Here is a 15775-nt window from a genome sequence, read left to right on the forward strand (position 1 = left end):
GGATTGTGCCAAAGTCAAATCAGTGGGTCATGAAACAAACTTCCCTTTTAAATAATAAATAATCAGGCCACAAATACATTTTCATGCTGATTTAAATGAACACGTCTTGGCAGAGAGTGGGCTCCAAATTGCCCCTAAAGACATTCAGTAACAGCACGTCACCATCGCTGAATTACTGTTGTCACGGATGACTATCAAGTGTACGTCTGTTGATGTGAACTTTCAAGATCAAAGTGACAAAAAGTTATGTGTTTGTGCAAACAGAGCTCTCACTAGATTTAGTGAGAAAGGAACAGCACTTCCTTTTCTTCGGAAAAACAGCCTTAAACATACTTGAGGAAAGAAGAAATCAAATCCTCATGAATATTCAACAGGGAGACATCTCAAACATGTAGCATCCTGATGACAATCTCTGACGATGTGGAGCCGGCCATTAAACAACTACAATTATATGTTTTCATCTTTCTTCATTATTAGTAGCGGAGTGTTATTTGATTCAACATACATGCGTAGTGTAAAAACAAAAGGGGGAGCTCACCACAGTATTTGTCGAGCATTACAGAGCCAGTAGCTGTAGCTGTAGCTGTAGCAGTACACGGTACTTTACTAAAGCAAATAAGTATCTTTTTAAAAGGAAGGAGCTGATTTACCTTCACTTCAGCTTTGCAGAAATACTCATTTAGATAACAGGATTTAACCAATGACTGTATATATAGATGGATAACGCGTCTCCATCTGCTCCCATTGCGCAAAATTGATGCCAAAATAGCCCCTGTGATAGGTGCTGCCATCTTGCGATGGCGACGTCATATGGAGCCAGAGACTGCGCAGTAGAGATTGGTGAGTGAAGCGGCCGTAGCCACTTCTGCTAACCCAAACACACACTTAACTTTTGTCAACAGAGCTGTCAATCATTTTTACAGCATCAAATAATTTATTAAAAATAAACTTGTCAGAAAAATGAACACTTGGACGTGAATCAGCATGATAAGAACTAACTATAATGACAGAAACCATGTTTAAGAAAAATGTATTTGGCGTGTATTTTGATTTTATAATTTGACTCATGTCCCATCTGTTAACATGGAGGAGGCGGGATTTATGACCTATACTGCAGCCAGTCAGCAGGGGGCGCCCCAAATGTTTTGGCTTCACTTTTAGGGAGCTGTCATGTCGTCCATCTTTTTATACAGTCTATTGATTTAACCCACAGTAAAATCACCTTGGGGGGGTCACAAAAAAGGAAAAAGTATCCAATAACCAACTGAGGGTTTTTTGATAGCTGTATAGTGACAATAATCTATTTTAGGCTTTATGGTTATAGACCAGTGATATATACAAAAGGCTTTTCATCTTGTTTTTCCTAATTACTTTTTTTTCACCGAAATGGTAAGTCATTCAATCTCAAAGAAGAGCCAAGTTACTGGTAAACTGAACAGTTGTATGTGGAGGCAGGATCACCAAACTGATATTTGTACCGTAGTTAATAAAATATCCATAGCAAGTGACATACTAGATATAATAATAATATTGTTTATGTTTCATTATCAATTATCCATAATCCAATTCTTCATCAGAGCCATTGTGGATTTATGGTTAAAAAAAAAACGTGTGGAGCTGGTGGGGTTGACAAGACTCCTCAAATCACAAGCGACCAAGAAACGGGGAGGATGTAATTTAAGACGAATTGGTCACATGCTGCGGGCTGGCAACTTTACAAGAAGGGAGTAAAAGCTGTTTCATGGCTGTCGCAGCCATTTTCAATCGAGCAACCAGCCCTACGTCTGAAACATGAACAAACTGCACGTGAGTCAGCCACTGTGATAAACAGCCAATCACTGATTAGCACTGTGACCCAACCTTCTTCCCCCTACAATGAAAATTATTCTTAGATTGCCATTATGATCCGTAGGTTTCTTCATCATTGGCTCAATCATCTGGCTTTCATAACAAATACTTTCAACTTCATCTTTTAGTTTTTTAGATCTGTATACATATACAAATAATTCATGTTGTCATGGATACTCAAATACACTTGACTTTGTAAAACTTGCAAGAGCATACTTTTGCCCCATTGCACTAAACAGCCCCACAGCACAGACAACAATGCACTGATACAAGCATCTACTTAGAACACTTCAGATCAACAGAGACACATACCAAGAGCCGTGCTCAGTCCTGCTCTCTGAACGGATAGGCAGGGAACTCTCAGGTCTGCTCAGAGTTAATGAACAGAAGAACAAAGCCTGTCCAAGTGAACTGTCTACTGAGGGATCTCGAAGCAGACATGCAACAGTGAGAGGTAACAGAGGTAATAGGATCATGGCTGTCCATCTGGCCTTTTCCCAACACACGCCAATGGCTATAAATAACACCTCAGTAGCTAATACTGTTGATTAAGTAAACCGGCTCTAATAAGAAACTATTTGGTGCACTCTTGCAACCAAAAGAAGACAATGGTTAGGAGTTGTTTTAAAGCTAGCGTAGGTAATATTATTTTATTTTGTGTGAATATTTTTTTTTAAATCTCAATAGTTATCAATACATAAATTGCTCTGCTTGTTGTTAACATACTGAATCAGTTGCAGTTTAATTTAGGCACTAATACTGCTTGGTTAAGGAAAAGATCATGGTTTGTGATGTAACAAGAGTCTCCCTCCTGGGGATGCACCGATCGATCAGACACCGATCCAAATCGGCCGATACCTGATCTAATTAGTAGATCTGTGATCACCTTCCAAAGTGCCGATCACTCCAGCCGATCGTGTGACGTAAAAATTATGAGCCACTTCCGTGCACCACACCAAGCAGATTAGAAGTCAGGCAACATTTATCCCAGGGAAGGGATCAGAAGTTAGCAGGATTCACTCAACGGATGCAAGCACTCGCTTTACAAGGAGCAAATCCTGCAGCATGCGCTCCTCCTGCTCCAGAGATGCAACGTCACCGCTCTGTGACCTGCAGTGATCACAGACACAGACGTGCTCCAAAGACGGCAGTCCGTTTAACACATTATCAAAAATAAATAGTTAATACTCACACTCTCAACCAACAGGACAGATGTGTGATGACTTTAAATTAATAGATCGCACTCAGTTTTCTAATTTATCAAACCAAAGGACTAAATATTTTTCCATAGTTAATGATAAAGTACAATTAGACGAGATCACACACTTGAAGGTCTACCAAGATGTGGCAGGCCTGATTGAATATTGCTTTTTGTTAAACTGTTTACAGAGAATGGGTTCATTTGTTCTTAAAACTAGTCGTTTTTTAACTGGATGAACACAGATTTTCACCGTTGTCATGTTTTACGCGTTTGGGTTTCATTATTAATTTCGATTTTTTTGCAATTTGGAAATCGGTAATAGGTATCAGCCCTAAAACTCCTGATCAGTGCATCACTAAGAGAGCCCTAAGGGTTCAGAAAGATATAGAGCATCTAGAGAGGGCAAACTTGCCCTGTGCTGTCCTCTTGTTTATTCATGTTCCTTTAGTAGATCTGAATTATTGGAAATGTTAAAAAAATTGAGCCTACTGTCTCGGGTGCTACCCTAACTTTAAGCTTGCTGGTACTTTGTTTTTAACAAGTATGCTGCAGGTACAGAAGTCATAAGAAAAAACCCTTGAAAAAAACACTAACATTGCATTGTATTGCAAAGCAATTTAACCACAGAGCGCAAGATCCTGCTGAAAGCTCCAGGAAAAGCTATTAAGAAGGTAATTTATATTTGACTTCATTTACCTGACATTTTCACTCTGATTACTTTTGTAGTCATTGCTGTCTACTCTGTGAAACTGACTTCTGTTGCTCTATTTTCTGTAGAAATCAGTATGCTTTCAGAGACATGTTCTGCTCATGAACACAACATCTGTCATTGCAGATGTTATGGAAGTGTCCATACAAATGAGAAAAACCTCAAATGTCAAAACGCTCTGCTTTTACCAGCCACATGCACGCCTCACTTCATCATCTCCAATACCTCACACAGACAGACCTGATTCAGATCAAATTAAGGCTTAAGCCAGTGACACCCCCCTGATCCCTTAGGTACATCACCTGTTTGAGGACTATGAGAGAGACAAGACGGGATGGAGACACAATGAAACAGAGAGAGAGAGTTCTGCTGTGTGAGGCAGTTGATCTGCAATGCTGCCAGAGTCTTTGGTGTCTGCATGTCAAATGCCAGTGCACTCCATAGGAATACGATAACGAGGGCTGCACACACAGGGAATGCCAAATGAGATATCAAACACAGAGGAGAGCTCAGAAACACAGAGCACAGCACTGAGCCGTTTAATAAGACATAAATTGAAAGACTGCATGCCTCTATTGAACTTCAACACTCTTAATGTCCAGGGTTGTGACACCACAGAAGCTGGCACAGAACTAGGGCTGTGACGGTAACCTCATGACCGCAATACTGCGGTTATTTGACGCCAACTGAGGGGTGTACCTTTTTTTTTGTATATCATAGACCTATAGCTTGCCTACTTAAAAACCCAGATTCAATAAATTATCTGAAACTGGAATAAAATGTGAAAACGTAATGAAAATAAAAAGGTCCAAAATTAGCTGTAAAGCACCATTTTTTTCCTTTCACTCAAACGCCACACGTCACATTTACAGGTCACTGTGGCAGCACGGAGGAAACAATGGGACCTGAATGCTGTCAAGTTTCAAGTTTGCAGAACAAAAATCAGTAGTTGCTCCAAGCGTTAGTGTTTCATCACGGTTAGAAAAATCAGCAGTGTCACAGGACAAAACATCTTAACCTTACATGTAATTCTCAGGGGATTGTGCTTGGCCAAAAATCCCATGGAATCTCCCTAAAGCTGAGATTATATATACACTCCCTGATATGTTATAGTGATTGATAGTGCCATCAAGTTCTCTCCCAGCACACATACATCTTATGTCTCGAAACTAAACAGTGAACTAGGTGCAATGTATTAATACTTTACAATGATAATACTTTGCTTTATGAGGCAATATACATGTAAAAAAAAAAAAAAAAACCTGCACTCTATTTTTCCATCTTCGTGTGCTGTATGCGCTGTATTTTTATGCACTGTGCGAACCGTGTGTGCTTTCTGTCATTTCTTTGCTGCTGTTAACACTTTAAATGTCCCAGATGTGGGATCAATAAAGGTTTATCTTGTCTTAACTTATAAACTGAAAACTGTTGAAAGTACTCACTCTTAGATGGACTCTGGGTGATGGAAAGAAATGTGGTGGTTGTAAAACCCCAACAGGCTTCCTGATGTCTGCAGCTGATCTGAAATCTTGCATCCTGAGCTGAATGTGATGTTAAACACCTGCACAAATCTTGACCCTGTATCATGCGAAGAGAAGAGGTAGGTCAAAAGCAGATGCAATTATGTCTAAGGCTAATAATATGTCAATTTAACACTAACTGAAGCAAAAGATTTTTTTAACATTAGCCTACGTTTTTACCTGATATACCTACAACATCGTCATATAGCAGAAGAACTTTGTTTTCCCTTACTTTAACATGTCATAGCAAAGAAGGCACAGGTGTAACTAATCACACTAATTATGGTGCTCTGCTCTATTAGGCTGCCAGTAAGCTGTGCCAGTGAGCCAGCATGCATATACAAGAACCACTGCGGCGCTACACCATAATGCAGCAATCACTGTTGTAAATTAGCTACACCTGCGCATGTGTATATGGCTGCTGAAAAGGTCTGGGGTTGATACTGGAGCACAACACTGCTGAACTAGCTAACAAAATCATTAAAGCCAATTTCACATGCAATGTCAGATAATGCAATTATCAGCAAGTTAAATATCGATAGTTTTATACAGAATGAGACAAGTTAGCTAGTTAGTACTTTTTTTCTATTAGAAAGTCTATACATGTGATAGGTTAAACGAGGTTAACGCAACAGTTTGTAGTTAGGTCTCGTTGGCTTCAATTAGTCAAGTTTTGACCATGCTTACCTACTGGTGCGCTGCAGTAAATTAACTGCCCTGTGAAGGATAAAATTAACAGACTTTTTTTTTTAACTCATTCCAACACTTACGTTAATAAGGTAACGTTACCCTATCCATTCCATTTGCTAAAAGACAACAGCTTCACCTGAAGAAGTGTCTGTAACGGTGAACCGTGGGCGGTCATCGGACAAAACTGACGCCTGAAGATGGACAAGACTATCTAGGCTACAAGTGCTTGACCACAGACTGACTTCAAAATAAAAGCATATCCAGGTAATTTTCATTTAAACTATTATTGAAGATCGATGAGCACTTTAATTTTGAAAACCCACTGCTCTGCGGCTCTATAATACAGTATATTGTAAAATTATATAATTGAACCAGAATTGTTATTACCATATCTCACGTTTTTAGACAACTTTTGTACCGGGTTCTATAATCACAGGGGTTGGGTCCTTTAGTTCCCATAGATAAATATTGGTAGCTATATAATATAGTATTATACTACGGAAGCCCTTAGCAGACATGCATCCATACATTTTATGTACCCCGTTTTCCCGTGATAACGAGTTATTTCTGGTCGTTTTCTCGAGATCTCGACTGATTTATCTCGTTATCACGGGAAAACAAAGCTTGTTTTCTCGTGGTAACGAGATAATTTTACTGCAGTCTAGAAAACAAACCAACAGGCTGGTCACTGTGATATTACAGACCATAACTATATACCATAATAAAGAACTCATTATCACGGAAAAATTGGGTAAATATAATGTATGGATGTATGTCCGCTAAGGGCTTATGTATGATACAACATAACGTTACAATAACATTTTAAACAATAGTGTTCCTCCAACTATATGGCAAAACTTGGAATAAGGCCCCTCTGCCTTATACACAAATTGAGTGAGTGAAAGTGAGTGAATGCTGTTTTGTAAGGTTTTTGAAACATACTATTTGATGTTTCTTCACCACCATTCCCAACAAATGGTGCAGAAAAGTAACAATACAACAAATATCTCCTTAATCAGTAGGCTACAACTTCTTATGCTGATGTTATGTGCCTTTTATATGGTATGAAAACATTTTATTATAGCAGCATGGATGAGTTTGATATTAAAAATAGAGTAAAGAAATGTATTTCTGCATTTAGTATCATCTTGTTTGTATGTTGTCTGTTTTCCCTGGTTGAGGGTAACTCGCTGTATGTTATTTATTAATATGACCTTCACCTTAAGAAGTGAAATGACTGTCTATGTACAGAGCAACCAACAGGTTAACACATGTATCTCCTCCTCCTTTAACCCTCAGTCTTAAAAAGCTCAGTCTTAGATTATTTATAGATGCATTGTAATGTAAGTGTGTGTGTTTGTTTTAAAAGTTTGTGTGTGTGGGGGGGGGGGGGGGGGATAAACAGACTAGAAGAAAAGAACACATGCTGGGCAGACGATGCAACTTTGCATTTTAAGTTGATGCCAAAGTCAGCAAGTCCCAGATGTCACCTGTGTATAGTTTTGGTATCCATGCCTTTTTAAAAGACATCTCAAAAACAAGGAAGAGGGCACTCTAACGATGGTAACAGCAACCATTTGTTCTGTACACATGTTTTCAATGTCAGAGTTACACACAACATCAGATTTGAAGTAGCCAGGAATGATGTCATACCTTAAAATCCATATGCGACAACATTTTCTACAATAACAAGTTATTTCTGTGCCATCAAAGCCCACCCATCACATACTGGCACAATGAACTCACACGCAGAGACTATGTATGTTATTAATATCATCAACAGTACCACCCTGTACCAAACAATGCACCCAGGCCTACACACCCTGAGGGAAAGGCCGATGCCTTACATCCTGCCTGCCAGAGCAGAACAATGAGCATGACTGACCTTGACTAAGACGATATGGACGTAGGGTTATTGGAGGGTCACATATAAAGGATGGGCTAGATTCTACCTTTGATTATACTTCTCCTTGGGTCTGAAGGCAGCCTGTAATGAGGCGGGCTACGAGGGAATATGATGCCGTTTAAACGCCATAATGACTGGACGCACAATGCCCTCTCAAATGGCTCATAGCTATTGAAATGATTGAAATGCACTCTGTGTCATATATTACAGTATCAGGCCTTTTAAACTCTGGCTCCATAAGGCGGTAGAGGGGAGAGGTTGGCTCTTTGAGTGGTTAGCTGCTAACCAGTGGGTCAGTATATGGAGACAGATGGCTGTGTGGACCCACTGTTAGCCTTGGCAACAGAGCTTCACAATAGATCTGTGATGTGGCAAACTGGTCCGCAGCTGACTGCTAAGACACATGGGACTACTAACACAAACACGGATAGGCCGCAAACATTCCTCTGTGCAGCCTTGGCAGGAGAAACCCTCTGGGCAGGCCCACAGTCCACCTCCACCCCTGTGCTTCCTTTTCTCTCTTCCCTGTCCGCTCTGCCTACATCTCTTAGGATCTCCACTGGACCGATGCCCAGCAAGCGTTGGAAAAGCCCTTTTATAGCAAAAGACATAAAAGTAGCGGCGGCAGTGTGAGGAGGAGGTGAGGTGTCTGCAGTCCTAAAAAGGGATTTGTCGTAATAGACTAAAAACACACCAGACTGACCATATTCACATTGCGGCCATTTTCCTCTGACATCATAGTCAGGGTGGGAAGCTAGGTGGGAATCATACTTCTGTGTTCCCGGACGTAGGTCATAAAAATGTTGGAAATCTGATTAATTCTTGTCATTCAACGCTTTGTGATTAATCAGACACTGAAAAGACTGTGGAAATTGAAAGTCCAGAGGGACATTAGCCTTTATTTAAGTAATAACAACATATTTAATAACCAATTACCTACTTTCAGACAACAGCTAACGTTAGCATTCAACCACTCCCTTGCTAATGTTACTGTTATCTAGGAGTTTGTGCCTTTTTATCACATTATACAACCCCATCAATAGATAATGTTTATTCAACCACTTCCTAGCTAACGGTAATGTAAGCTAGCAAGTGGCTGAATGTTAGCGTTAGCTGTTGTTTGATGCTAGCTAAGGGTTATCAAAGAAGTTGTTTAGCCCGTTGGTCCCTCTATTTTCATTAGCCATTGTCTTCTCAGTGACTTATCAACAAACAAATGATCAGTCAGATTCCCTAAACCTAACCTAAAGCCTCGATATAACCTGGACTTAATGTCAGAGGACAATGGCTGCCATGTGAACATGGTGAATAGGACATTGAGACGGGACTAAATCAAAACACTAAATAAATGAATTATCCTTTCATATCACGCTACACTTTGCTAGACATTATTAGTTGAGTCAAAAAAGCAGCTGCTGTTATTAATTGCCTGCATCTTCCAATTATGTTAGTCATTTTCTGTGACGTTAATTACGGCTTGAAATGAAGCTAATGACAAACAAAGTCTGCTAAGATATATTCATTGTTGGTTTTAGGCCAAGTTTAACAGAATAATGAACCTGTAGCAGGTTTTACTGAGTTAGATAAAAGCCTAAGAGATCTTTTTTACATTACTCCATTTTTCAGATTTGAGAGAATCAGGTTTTACTCAGGAAAAAATAGTCCAGGTAATTTAGCACACATGATTTTTAGGACAGGTCCCTTCGGTTGCAGTTACATACACAGGATGAATAACTCTTACTTACAGACAATCAGGTGAATCATGAGCGGTAGCCTACATTTGAAGTGTAATAAAAGTTTATTTCATTACCATTCATATTATAGAAAGTTAAGCATAGTTTTAAGAACAAGCTGTAATGTTCATTTATAGCAGATGTACATCTGGGATAAAGAGGACTACTATCTCTGAGTTTTTTTGTGAATGGGCTCTCAGTGTAAACGAAGTGAGATCATTATATTGATCTGCGAGCACATGCACACTGAGAGGGATGCAGTTAGTGATGTGTGAGTGTCTATACTAAGGATATTGATCAGCTGTTGCTAGTCTTGAAAGAAACCAACATAACAAGGCACACTGATCACAGTAAACGGGGGGAAATAATACAGCGCAGGACATCCTCCCTGTGAAGTTTATATTCCAAACACAGCAGCTGAAGAGACAAACAGAGAGAAAGAATTAATGAAAAGAGAAGGAGACCGAGAGCTTAAAGACAGAGCAGCATGCAGATGAGCGAGAGAAAGAGATAGAGAGAGATAGATGACTTACACCTGGCAGGAGGAGAGATTGATTAATTGTTTGTGAAGAAGGAGAAAAAAGAGAGCAGATAATGGAAGAGAAACAGGAATAAGAAGGCAGGTAAAATGATCACCGCGCTGATAGGACTCCGGATATGTGTGGATGTTGAAAACAGTTGATAAATAAGTGTTACATAAAGGTTGGAGGAAGGAGCGTAAACGAATGAGAGAGGGAGAGCAGGAAGCATAACGAACCCAAATCACAGAGTTCATCTTCTGGCTTTAAACCAATCCTGGTGTCTTCCTCTGTTAATCCATCATCAACTGTTCCCACATCCCGGCTGCCAGGCTGATGCCGGGCCTTGTGTAGTCCTGGGTGAATAAACAACCTGATAAATGAAGGTCACTACTGGACAAAGTGGCCACTCAGAACTGTTGCTGCGGTCCCACAGGTAAACCATTTACTGACCTGCAGTTTGGGGTGTCAGTCAATGTTTAACAGCCACATTTTGTCCCATCTGTGGTGTCAGTTTAGTTCATATTTATGTGTCAAGTGTTGGAATTAATTAATGTGAAAGAGAACCCATATTGCGTCCACCTTGTCTCAGACGCACTGCAGTGCTTATGATAGCCAGTTTTGATGGGTGTGAACAGCTGGTGGTGTAAATAAATTGGACTCTACTTTGTCTCACTCTGTGTGTCGGTGTGTAAGTGTGTGTGCGTGTTGTGCAGAAAGATAGATAACCAGCGCTGCTATGCGGCTCAGCGTTCAGCCATGCAGAACACAGAAACAGTAATCAAACAGAAAGGCAAAAAAAACAAACCACCACGACTACAACCTGGAACACCTGCTATCACACATTTGACTCGGCTTCAGTCTCTAGCCTCGCATCAAGGATTTGCTATGCAAATATCCGTCGCAACCTGGGAATGTGTTTAGCCATTAGTGAAGGACACCCATTAAAGAGGGGGTTTTGCAGATACGACAGAGCTACCCAACAGGAAGAGACTTTTAACAATTCTGGGCTTTATTACAGACAGGACAGATAATATTAATGTGTGTTTCTCTTTCTGCTTTAGTTAATTAAAAATGTAGGGAAAAGTGAGATCCCCCACTTCCCACAAGAAATGCAATCACTCCATTGTTTCAGCATTTGTCACTTTCTGAAGGCAAACTAATTCTGCTTCATTGAACCATTCCCAATTCAATTACATTACTTGTCCCTTTGTTCAAAACAAAAAGCAACTCCATTATTAGAACGAAAAGGTGACACGGTGAAACTTTAAATTCACAACTAACAATCTCCGGTGTTGAATCTTAATTTCTCCTCCTGATGAGCACGGCAAATATTCTTTATGCACAGCTTAGATGCAAATGATAGGTTTAAAGGGCAAAATGGAAATTAAGAAAGCCCTCTAAATGCAGATAAAGATGAGCACAAACCCCTCTGAGTCTGACTTGAATTGAATTTTGATTTGGGTTAGGACAGCTGGGGATAATTATACGTTACGGTCTGAGTTAAACTCCTTTAGAAGGAACTAACAGCTCTCACTGGAGAAGGAGAGTAGCAGCACTGTGTTTCTCAACATAACCCACCGCCACAGGAAGCGCTGCACCGATCCGACTCTGACTCGGCTATCACTAAAGCCAAATAAATGAGGCTAACATGCATGCTAACGCAAACTGAAGAACGTACTCCATTACAAATGCACACATACGGGCACGGACAGGCTCTCCCTCTCGCAGTAATAATTGCTGATTAGCCTTATCAGCTTCATCAACCTTCAGCACATCACTATGGGGTAGATTACACAGACAACCATACCCATGATGATGATAATGGAAATGGAGTGTGCTCATCATCAGCCATGAAACACACTCTGATTACAGTCATTATTAGTTACGCTGACTTGGACTGATTGGAAATTTAAATAATCAAGTTGATAGGTGTAACTAGGTGCAGAACAGTGCGTATTAAATGTACCTTCTTTGGCTGGAAATGCTTCCTTTATAACATGTTAGAGGTTTTACAATATGTCCATTGTCAGTGTAAAGTTTTAATATCTTTTCAGACAATCATAGAAACTACAAATATGACCAACTTTTCGATTCAGTATTTGATAAGAGACCAATATGTGTGTCTTTGTGTGTGTGTGTGTGCATGCAGTGTGTTAAGCTCCTCCACTGACAGATTGTTAAACTAGCAGAGCTTAATGAGGTGCTATCTCATTAGCCTCATTAAGCTGAACCCTTGTTTCGTTAATTGACATAAAAACAAACACTTGCTCCTGGAAGAGAAGCTGCCAATTATCTACTGTCCCCTCCCCCTGTTTTCCTTGTCTTACTGTATATGTGTGTGCGTGAGTGTGCGTGTGTTTGCGTGTGTGAGTCAGGGCCAACAGACGGATGAGTCATGCTGTGTATGGATCCTTTATTCATGCTAAATCATCCCATGACCTGTTGATGACTTGTGTTTTCTTCCTTGCACTTACAGCAGGGAGTTTTGTCAGATGTAATTTTCATCTATGATTTCTTCTACACAAAAAGGCATTTCCTTTAAATTTTAAGAAATAATCTGTCATTATTAGAGTTGTTGTTGCTAATATCAGACATATTTCTACTATTACTTTCTATTGTAGTTTTTTGTTGCTGTGTTTATGTCTCCTGTCTCTCTGTCTGTCCATTGCCAATCTCAGAACGCATCGGCTATCGTCTGATGACAATATATGCCTCTGGTAATGATGGCCAACTTCCCTGTATTTTCCTGTAGCCAGTGGTTCTCACACAGTGAGTCTCAGTGTCACTGTAAATAGTTAGACTGCACTCTGGTTTACTTCAGAGGTATAAACCCGAAAAAGAAACAATTTTTCTTGTGCTTTACTTTAATTAAAGGGTCTTACCTTTGCCAAAATTACAACTAGATAGTTGGCTTCACTTGCATGCAGATATCTGTTTATAGAGATAAATAAAAAGCTAATACGAGCCGATATTGCATTATTATTTTTCCCGCATACACCAAAGCCTAATGATATGTTATTGGTCAATACTTCTTGGACTACCAACATACTACAAACGTAAACCACAGCACTTCCTGTACTAAAATCCGGTTGTGTGCAGAATCTGTAAATCGAGATTAGTCAGTCCCTTTCGTCCTCTCCCTCTCTGCGACTTTCTCGCCCCTTCCAGTCAGATTGCTGCTCACCAATGAGCCTTGTTGTGCTCGAGGTTTCAGCCTGTTAGAAGGAAGTTTTTATTGCCACTGTTGCCAAATGTTTGCTTATGGTGGATTCATGTTGGGTCCTAAGTACAGTGTAAATTCTCCTAAGCTAACTTGGTGAATTGGTGCTATATGAATAAAAATGCAACTATTGAATTAAGCAATATGACACTCGAGGTTGTGATGTTATACTGAATATCATCACGGCTGTGATTCGGTCATAGGCACAAGGCCGCAGGCCGCAGATAATCATAGCCGAGGTACCAGCTTGATCAATGTAAACATACACAGTCCGCTGTAATGTTAATTAACAGTGTTCAGAACACCTGAGGCGGAGTGATACACAGAGTGAAAAGTCCCAGGGATGTTGTGCTCTATATCGCCTCTCGTGGAATGCCTCATGACCAATCAGATTACTTGATCCAAACTAACTGTTGTATAATTGAAAATAATACTTGATAAAGATACTTGGCTGGATGAGACTCCCGGATGAGCATGACAGAGAAACACTGAATGCTAAAGTTCTGTTATAATGTTACAGTAAAAAGAGGTAAAGGGTAGTGAACAAAAAAAGCATTCCAAGCATTGTAAAAAAGAAAAACAGCTACTGTTATATATGTTATAGGTCAGTATATCAGTCTTTTTCAATCTCGTTTTACTAAACGTAAGGGAGAGAAGCATGCTTGCTAGTAACCATGGAGACCGCACGGCATTTCTGAGAGCAGAAGAAGACAGCTTTTGTCACTGATTTCAAAAACTGTGCAAACGACCCGCTGCTTTCTCAGGTACTCGCATGGAAAGGAACAATTGATACGCAAGGAGATAAACTATCAGTAAAACATCAAATTGATCAGCGACATGTGGAACACTTTCAGTATACTCACACACCAGCTCTCAACACCTCTGTCAGCCTAACACTGCACACACACACACACACACACACACACACGTGCTGGATACTCTCCCTGGGACGTCTGTCAGCCGTGTTTGTGTTGTTGGGATGGTGACAAATGCAAATGAAACGAGCGGCGGAAAGAAATGAGATTTTAGTGGGATTCTTTCACACATGGTGCCAGATGACACTGCACAAACACACACACACACATGCACACACGCACACACACACACACACACACACAAAGCTCAGAAATGGGTGAGAACAGGAAGCGAACAGAGGCAATCTCTCCAAATGGGGTAGACTATGTGGTGATTGAACATGGAATGATTTATTACCCATCAACCTTTGCTTTGGTAAAACAAAAAAAAAAGGTGACTCCATGTTCAAATATGTGACGTAGCGAGTCGCACTGTACTAACTACAATTTGAGTGACATTTCTTAAGCCTCTCCAGAACATACAAACAAAGCAACCCTTCAGCAATGTCGACCAAGACACACAGACACACACACACACAACCAGAGACACACATGCAAACACACACAGCACACACACATAAATCCTGGGTGATAAGAAGAGTGAGGGGCTGGCCAAGGAATGTCTTTGCTTGACATTTGTAGGGGATTCAGAGAGAGAGAGAGAGAGAGATGGAGAGCAGGAATGAGTCTGGACAACCAGGATTAAAAAAAGGAGATCACTGAGCGCTGTTTGTCTATCAGTGCCCAAACAAGGTGTTGACAAATGACATTACTTAGAGTTTCTTACAGGCTAATCTGCCCACAATCTGCCTCTGCAAAAGATGCTAAAGGAAGATCAAACTAGGAAAAAAGCTCTGTGGGAAAAACTACAAAGCTACATTTCTTTAAATGTTGCAATTATCCTCGGCTACATTTATGCGACAGCTACAGTTATCAATTGCCTCAGCACAATTGTTCCGGAGCGTACAGTAAAATTGTGAAACATAATTTAAAGTTATAATCTCAAAGTTCTCAGTTTCGTTCTATTTGGCAGCCCTGAAGGCGATAAAGGGCAATTGCAGGCGCATACGTCCCAGATAACCAGACGTCTGCGGTTGGCTCCCTTTGTTAAGGTTGTAACTCTTAATTTTCCTCGCTGACAGTCGCTTTCCTTTTTAGACTGTTTGCCTTCATCTGAGCGTCCAATTTGTTTCTTTTTCTTTGGATTTTCACTTATTGTTGAAGTTGTATCTGTAGTCATCGACCTTTTCTTTGTTTGTTCAGCCATAGTAGATTACTGTTTACTCGCAACACGTGCAGAGACCGGAAAAGCAGCCGCTTAGCTCCGCCTACCCTCTCTGGCAGACCAACCACTGCTGGGTGATGGAAAACACGTCACTAACTGGGCGCTGCTTTTCCGCTAATGTCGCCACAGACACCCAGTCTATAATAATACTATATACTGCAAATGCAAAGGCTTTCATCAGTGGGCCGTCGGCTCAATCACCATTGTGTTACCTCATTCAGCGATAGATAGTGACTTAACAAACATTTATTTACATGAAAGTCTTTGAGATTATATCTTTAAGGATTG

This window comes from Semicossyphus pulcher, unplaced genomic scaffold, assembly GCF_022749685.1.
Source record: "Semicossyphus pulcher isolate SPU_LCO1_2020_fin unplaced genomic scaffold, fSemPul1.0.p SCAF_8, whole genome shotgun sequence".
In the NCBI taxonomy this organism is placed as follows: Eukaryota; Metazoa; Chordata; class Actinopteri; order Labriformes; family Labridae; genus Semicossyphus; species Semicossyphus pulcher.